General features: G+C 38.4%; 1 pseudogene; it reads right to left on the bottom strand.

Moving 5' to 3' along the window:
* Positions 1-975: 975 nt before the first annotated feature.
* The window catches only part of LOC102871436, a 14,673-nt pseudogene continuing 6,538 nt past the window's right edge, over positions 976-9,110 (bottom strand).

Here is a 9,110-nt window from a genome sequence, read left to right as displayed (position 1 = left end):
GGATCACCTTTTTTGGCAATGGGACTAAATGTGGATCTCTTCCAGTAAGTTGGCCAGGTAACTGCCCTCAAGATTTCTTGGCACAACCTGGTGAGCACATCCATGACTGCATCTGTTTGTTGAAATATGTAAATTCCTGAGGCCTTATTTTTTGCCAATTCCCTCAGGGCAGCCTGGACTTCCTCCTTTATTACCATTGCTTCTTGTTTATATGTTATTTCATGAAATTATTCTGTGTCAGCCAACATTTTTTTTATACAGTGTATTTCTTCCATCCTCCCCATAGCATCTTTAAATACTTCAACTCAAGGCTTGAATTTGTTCTTTAATTCCTTCAGCCGCTTTATTTTTTCTTGTTGTATACCTTCTAATCAGATCCGACTGGCAGAGGAGGAGACTGTCCCTCCTTTTCTAGTGGACCATCTGGTGGATTCGATCCACACACCTTCAAGATTGTAGCACAGCTTCTTTCCACTAGGCCACCAGAGCTCCCTCGGGTTCCTCTTTTGATATTCTAACTCCAGTTCTTTGTATATTTTGCTATAATACTTTGTTTTGTCTTCATGATCTGCTCTTTTAAGTCTTCTGTTCAATTCCTTAACTACTTTCTTTCCTTTGTTTTGGATTATCAGTGTTCTACCGTAGTATTCAAAGTCTCTTCTGACATCCATCTCAGTCTTTTCTTCCTCCTCCAGTTTGTAATGACCTTTTGCAATCTTCATGTTCTTGATATCCACTCATCTGGTCTTCCTTAATAGTGTTCAAGGCCTTAAAATGGTTCTTACTTTCTTTTTTTTTCTTTCTTGAGTACAGTGTACTTTGTTGATAATACATGACAAGAGGACTTCTTTAAGCCCCTTCTCTTTCTCATGGGAACTGGGTGGAAATTGTCAAGGACATGAAGTTCTCAGTGAATGTGGGATAGAGTTGGGGCAAGGACTCCCCAGCAGCTGAGGGTCTCTTTCTCTTCTAGTGCTATTGCTGGGGCTGGTGGTCTAAGGAGTTCTTTTCTTTGGAGAGCATGTGAACCATCAGGTTTCCTACCTGGTTGCTGTTGCCAAATTCATTGTCATACCAGGAAATGAGTTTGACAAAGTGGTCATTCAGGGTAATGTCAGCCCCAGCATCAAAAGTAGAAGAGTGGGTGTCACTGTTAAAGTCACAGGAGACAACCTGGTGGTCTTCAGTGCATTCCAGGATGCCCTTTAGGGGCCCTTGTCATGCCTGCTTTACTACTTTCTTGATGTCCTCATATCCAGAAAGCAGATCAGATCCATGACTGACACATTGGGGGTGAGGACACGGAAAGCCTTTCCAGTACATTTCTTTTTCAGCTCAGAGATGACATTGCCCACAGCCTTGGCAGCACCAGCAGATGTAGAGATGATGCTCCGGGCAGCTCCACGGCCATCACGCCACAGCTTTCCAGAGGAACCATCCACAGGTTTCTGGGTAGCAGTGATGGCATGGACTATGGTTACAAGTTCCTCTACAATGCCAAAGTTGTCCTGGATGGCCTTGGCAATTGTTGGTGCAGGAGGCATTACTGACAATCTTGAGAGTTGTCATACTTCTCATGGTTCATGCCCATCACAAACATGGGGGCATCGACAGAAGGGGTTGCTTATGACACAAACTTGCTTGCTGAAACTGAGGAAGACAGGAGGTATTTGCTGTAGAAAGTCAAGGACTGCAGCCTTCAATATGAATTGAAGTTCAACATCAAGAAAACAAAGATTCTCACCACTGGGCCAATTGGCAGCATCATGATAGACAGTGAAGAGATTGAGACTGTTAATAGTTTGTTTGGCTCCACAGTCAACACTCTCGGTACCAGCAGCCAGAAATTAAAACTATTAATTGCTTTTGGAAAATCTGCTGTCAGGGACCTCTCCAGAGTAGTGAAGAGCATGTACGTCAGTCTAGAGACTAATGTGTGACTGATCCAGGGCATGGTCTTCACAATTACTTGTTATGCATTGGAAAGCTGGACAACGACAAGGGATGATAGAAGAAGAATCGAAGCCTCTGATTTGTAATGCTGGAGAAGAGTATTGAATATACCACATACTGCTAAGGGAACAAACAGGTTAGTCCCGGAGAATGAAGCCAGGATGCAAGAATTTTGGGGTACTTTTGGTTTCTGTGGGTTACTCCCTTTATAAAAACTTTTTCATGTTATCTGAGTGAAAGTTTATAGACAAAAGTGGGTCTCCATTCAACTATTTTCACACATTTTGTAACTAATTGTTGGTAGATGCCATCAAGTCAAGTACGCAAATACTGATACTCAAAGTGACCTCATGAACAACAGATCTGAAGTTCACCATGCTTGAGCCCGATGTTGTGGCCACTGTGCCATTTCCATCTCCTCTCTTTCATTGACCCTCCAACTTTTTCAGCATAATGGCTTTTCCTAAGGACTAGTCCCTCCAGACAACCTACCCACCAAAGTATGTAAGATGAAGTTTCACCATCCTTGCCTCCAGGGATCACTTTAGTTGCACTCACTAAAAACAAAAACAAAAACAAAAACAAAAACATATCTATTAGTGTGAAGAGTCAAACAAAATCCCAAACATGAGAAACAGTGTGCATGGATGTCTCAAAGAAAGTTTAAATCTTAAAGCAGGATAAAGGTGTATTTTTTTTTTTTTTAGTTGCAACACGTGAAATCTCCCAAATCCTCGCTGGAAATACAATACTCAATTTATGAAGTAGTCATTGTTGTTAGCTCTGTCTGACATACTTTGGACATGTTGCAAGGAGAGACCAGACCTTAGAGAGGGACATCATGCTTGGAAGGGTGGAGGGACAGTACAAGAGAGGAAGACTCTTGATGAGATGGATTGACTCAGACTAGGGTAATGGGAAAGGTGTATTAGAGGCAGTGAGGCTAGTTCAGGATAAAGCAGGATTCAGAGCAATTGCACATAGGGTCACTATGAGTTGCAAGCAATTTGACAGCACATAACAGCAGCAATGAAAATGAATGAGATACAGATATATTTAACATACAACTGCAAAATAATACTGAAAAAAAGAAACTACATGCCGAAGAATGTACATCATATGAGTCCACATATATAAAGTTCAAAATCAGGGAAAATTATTTTGTTGTGGAAGTCACAGGTGGATGGTAATATTATTAAGAAAAGCAAAGTCATGGCTCCCATAAAAGCCAGAATAATGGTTATGTATGGGGTTAGGAGAATGGAAGTGAGTTGTAATGGAAAAAGAATGCCTAGATAACTGCCATTAAGTCAGTGCTGACTCACAGCAACCTCATTATTGTTGTTGTTAGGTGCTGTTGAGTCTGATTCATAGTGACCTTATGAACAACTGATCTAAACACTGATCCCATGCCATCCTTACAATCTCTGATACACTCAAGCCCATTATCAGTCACTATGTCAACTCACCTGACTTAAAGTCTTCCTCTCTTTCACCACACTCCACTTTCCCAAGAATGATGTTCTTCTCCAAGGAATAATCTCTCCTAGCAACATGCCCAAAGTATGTAAGATGAAGCCTCATCATCTTGACCTCTAAGGAACACTGTGTCTGCACCTTCTCCAAGACACATCTGTTCTTTCAGCAGTCAATGGAATCTTCAGCACCCTTCTCCAACACTCAGTCATCAATTCTTTTATCATCTATTTACCATCCAGCACTCAGACGCATAGCAAGTGACTGAAAAGATCATGGCCTGAACCAGGCACACCTTAATTCTCAATTTGATAAACTTTCATTACTCCTCAATAATTTAGAATGGTCCCTGACTACAGACTTTCCCAGTGCAATATGTCTCCCGATCTCCTGCTGTTGGTACCAAGAATATTATTGGTTGTGGATCCAAGTAGTACAATGATGTTGTTGACAGTCTCAATCCTTTGTCCATTGATCATGATGTTTTCTATTGGTCCAGTGGTGAGAGTCTTTGTCTTCTTGATTTTGAGATGTTATCCATTTTGAAGGCTGCAGTGTTTAACCTTCTGTAGCAAATGCTTCAAGTCCCGTCACTTTCAGCAAGCAAGGTTGTACTCCAGCAACTCTATGTACAGCCAAACAAAATATCATCACAATTTCAGGCATGTTCAAGCCCATCATTTTGCTGTTATCTTAATCCACGTCACTGATGGTCTCCCTTGCCCTAAATATGGCATACTCATCTATGGGATTTATCCTCCTGATTGCAGGCTCAAAGTGAGCGAACTGGATAATGTTCTGTTGTGATCTATAGGCTTATTTTCAAAATAAGTGGATAAGCTTTTCTTACTAATCTTTCATGGACTGGCATTTCTACTGAAGCATGTCCACTGTGAGTGGACTGATGGTGTCTGAAATAGCAATACAATGAAAGTAAATACAAATTGAGATTCTGAGTTACCAGCAATGCTTTCTTTCTCAAACTGGTATTTAGTTTGTATTTTTCTTTAAGCACTTCATATTTCTTTTTGTAATTCTGATATATATTTCACAATAAAACATTTTTTTCATTTCCTATCATTGCACATTTCTTCCTCTAAATTTTCCTTGAAACTTCTCAATTACCACACTCACCTGGAAATCACTATAAACGAATTCCGTAATTGCGATTACACAATTTGCTAGATCAAAACGCTTTCCTGTTAGCCTATCTAGAATATCTAACACTTTCCTTCTCTTTTTATTCCTGGAATTCTTAATCCAAAAACCCCCCAGAAAACCACTCACATCAGTCTGGCAAACTCTGGTATTTATAATTCATCACTGTTACTCATTAGTCAGAATTCCTCCATTCTCTAGAGATTTGTAAAGTTTTATCTTTTTAAATATTTATTCCATTATTTTATTTAATGTTGAGATCATAGTTTTTGATGGTGATTTCCAGAAACATTTTTTGAAAATTCATGTTTTTGTTTCCTCATTCTTCCTTAAGTCCTGTTAGTGGTTTAACACCTGCAGCGCACATGGATATGTAAGAAACAGCAATTATCTTAGGTATTGAGTGCTGCTAAAGCAGAAAGATACCACACGGAGATGACTTTAACAAACGGAAATTTATTCGCTACAATTTAGGAGGCCATGTGTCCAAATTCAGATTGCCAGCCCTAGGAGAAACCCCACCCGCTCTCTCTATCAGTTGTGGAGGAAAGGCCTTGTTCCCTTCAGTATCTTTAGGGGAGGCAGTCTTTGGAGATTCCCATTCTTTGGAGGTGGCCTTCTCTAGTGTCCAGTTACTTCCTACCACAGGAGCCTACATCCAAAAGGATGTGCTTCACTCCTAGGGATTATTTATTGGTAGTATGAAGCTCCCTCCCTCCCTCAGCTCACATTTCTCTATTTTATGGCCTACACTCTAGAGAGACTTACCTTATTTTGATGAGATGAAAGAGTGTTGCATTACACCCTTAGTCCTGTGGCAACAATTAAGTTTATTAGATCAGGGTGATCATAATATAGCTTCCACATGATATCATTTCATTGGGGGAGATACAAGTCAATCTGTAATAATTATGATATATTGTTGAGATTTAAGAACAATAAAGATATCTGGAATATTAAACCTACAGTAACCATTCCATCAATGGACAAATGGCTAAAGGAACTGTATAGTACAGTTACATAATGAATGATCATAGCTTCATAACGTAAAGAATTATCAAGATTTAAAAAAAATTAAAATAAAATAAAGAATTATCAAGATTTGTGAAACACTGCACAAAATGGATAAACCTAGAACACTATGCTGAACATTACGCTGAGTTAGGGAGCTCTGGTGGTATAATCATAGGAGGTTGTACTTCTCACAAGATAGCACCTCTCCAGAATTTAGAAACCATCAGTGGCTCTACAGAAGTTAGATGGACAATCTCCTCCCATGCAATTTACAGCCTTGGAAGACCTGCTGGAGAGTCAGCTATGAGTTGGTTCTGACTCAACAGTAATGAGTTGAGTTGAATAAAAGTCAGTCACAAAAGGCCAATCATGAAGACCACAATTATAAAAGCTAAGGACAGGTTTACATACAAACAGAATCAATTTTGGATAATTAACAGAAATAGAAAGAGAGGGAGAGGGGAGTTAAAATTAGTGAATAGGTATGTTAAATGAAGAGAAAGGCAGTTTAAGGAGTTATTAGCCATTGTAATTAACCCATTACATCAATCAATTGCAATTACTGTTGTAAAATAAAAGCCTATGTGAAAAATTAAAATGATCTATAAACTTTTACCCAAATATTTTTTTAATTTTTAAACCTATGTCATCTTGTTTGCTTTTTTTAGATTACCAGTATCACTAAAATTTACATTCCTCATGATGGAGCCTATGCTATTCTAATTGAAAGAGATTTTTAGTATATGCCAACTTTGGGCCATTTGGGTTGACTTTAATTTCTTACTTCCTCCTTGGTTGTCATGGTTTTTTTTTATTTCATTTCTAGTTTATCACTCCAAAGACTACTTACTTTCCTACATTTAAATAATAAAGACAGCTTTCCTCAAAGGTCACTATTATAAATTGTCCTCAACTAATTCTCAATGCAACTGGGGAGTCAGGAGTTTGCGTATACCTTCCAATGATGACATGGGCGGCAAGGTCAAGTAAGACCACACAAATTCACCTAATCAAATTTCTTGTCTCTGAGATAAATTACAGATGATTGTGATAGACACTACGGATACCCTCTTATGACATAGATCTCCTTGAGAAATTATCAGCTAAGATCTAATCAGGAAAATAGAAGGTGCTCTAATTGTTTGAAATAGAAGGAAATTAATGTGGGAGATTAATTACAAAGGTGAGAGAGGACATGATTACTTAATAATAGATGATGAGGCAGTCTAGAGATCAACAGTAGGAAAATTCTTCTACATCTAGGATGAGATACAAAGAAAAATCTTATTTCTGGAGCCTAAGGGCCTGGGTCACATTGCAGAAGCTGAAATCATGAAAGACTTGTCTGACTAGAATAATGCAGATAATACTGGAAATAACATCTAGGGCAGAAAGGGGAGGGGGGGAAAGTACATAATGTGTTCTCCCACCAGTGCTTCCCATCAACAAAACCCCAATTGGAAAGCTATAGATACAGAAGCAGGAGAACAGAGGAAGGGCAAGAAATGGAGTGCCTAAGGCATGTTTATTGCTGCATTATTTATAATAGCAAAGAAATGGAAGCAACCTAAGTGTCCATCAGCAAACAAATGGATAGAAAAACTATGGTCTATACATACAGTAGAATACTATGCAGCACTGAAAAACTACGAACTCATAAAACATCACAGAACATAATGTCCTCAGGACGTTATACCGAGTGAAATATTTCAGTATCAAAAGGACAAATATTGCATAGCACTACCATTATGAAGCTGGTCTGACATGGGGTTTTGGGAGGATAATAGGATAAGAGTGGATAGATAATGAACATTGCACTGGAACAGATAAAGGAAATAACTGTTTAAAAGGAATATGTGATTAGGCATTATATGTACTTTAATAGCCCAGAATAAGAGGTATATTGCAAAGATAACTGAAGGGATGAGGGGGAGAGAGGCAATTATACAGCAATGAATGAATATATTTTTTTTTAAAAAAAGTAAACTGGGGGAGAGGAGCAAGAGGGAGAGAAGGTAAAACTGTGCAACAATGAACGAGTGAAAATCTAACTTTTCTGTAAACTTTTGTTAAAATGACAATTAAAAGAAAAAATCCTTTTTTTTAAAAAAAAAGAGTATTGAATATAAAATAAACTCTTACAGGGTCCTCCTTAGAGGCAAGCACAGTAAAACTTCATCTCATATGTTTTGGGCCTATTGTCTGGATATGCCAAGTCCTTGAAAAAAAGACATCATGTTGGGAAAGGCAGAGGGATCTGTGAAAAGGAGGAAGACTCCCAAAAAAGATGGATTGACACAGTATCTGCAGCAATGTGCTCCAGCACGGTGGATATGGTGAGGACGGCACAGGATAAGGTTTCCAATCTGTTGTTCACAGGGTGGCTATGAGTTGTGGTAGACTTGATGGCTCCTAACAACAAGGGAGAAAAGGAGATGCAAAAAACTTGTGGCACTTATCTCCAAACAGTTAGAGAGTTATCACCTGGAAAAGGGGAAAATTTAATTCTCCATGGTATCTGGAAGAGATTCTGAAGATTAACAGGAAAATACAAGTATCAGGGATTGAATTGTGTCCCCACAAAATTAATTTATATGATGTGGACATTTGTAATAAATAACCCCTCATGGTCTGATATAACTAAATAGTAATGGGATCAAGAGTAGAATACAGCATCCTTTAATATCATCACAGCCCTGATCCAATAAAAGAGAGGTTTTCCTAGGTGTGGTCTGTAATACCTTTGATTATCACTTAAGAGATAAAAAGAGGAGGAAAACTAGCTAGGAGCAGCAATGTCTGTAACCACCAAGAAAGAATGTCCAGGAGTAGAATGTGTCCTTCTGGACCCAGGTCATTTTGCCAGGAAGCTCCTTCGCCAGTAGGCAAGGCTAAGACACATGGTGATCCCCAAGGAATGCAGAACATCCAGATGCTGAAGAAAACAAAGACTGTCTTCCAGAACCAACAGAGAGGGCTTTCCCCTCCAGCTAGCACCCTAAATTTGAACTTTTGGCTCCCTAAACTGGAAGAGAGTAAGTTTCTGATTGTTAAAATAATTTGCTTTAGTTATGTCTATTACAAAAGCAGCACTAGATAATCAACAGGGAAACAAATTTCAGCTCAAAAATAGGAAAGAATGTTTAAATAAGCATCACTGTTAAAGAAAGAAAAAGTGTTAAGTTTTGAAGTTTATAGTTCTATAAATATTAGGAATGGAATGTTTTTCTACAAATTCACTGCCTTTAGAAGTCACAGACAGATATTAATGGTAAAATATAAATGGTGGATACGAGCATCTACACTTTTTTGTTTCTGGTTTTATCCTCTTCTTTTTTAAAAACTTTGATCTATTTTTTAATTGTTCATAATAAAATATCAGGGGGAAAGTGTGCAAGCAGCAAAACATCTAGGTGCACGATATGGAATCATATGGAAATAGGTTTATTCCTCATTTATTGTTGGGTAACAAATTACTCCAAAGTGAGCATTTTAAAGTTGTTGTTGTT

Source organism: Elephantulus edwardii, unplaced genomic scaffold (genome assembly GCF_000299155.1).
Source record: "Elephantulus edwardii isolate Elephantulus edwardi_28Jun2011 unplaced genomic scaffold, EleEdw1.0 scaffold00026, whole genome shotgun sequence".
NCBI classification, from domain to species: Eukaryota; Metazoa; Chordata; class Mammalia; order Macroscelidea; family Macroscelididae; genus Elephantulus; species Elephantulus edwardii.
This window is presented reverse-complemented; position numbering and strand designations above follow the sequence as displayed.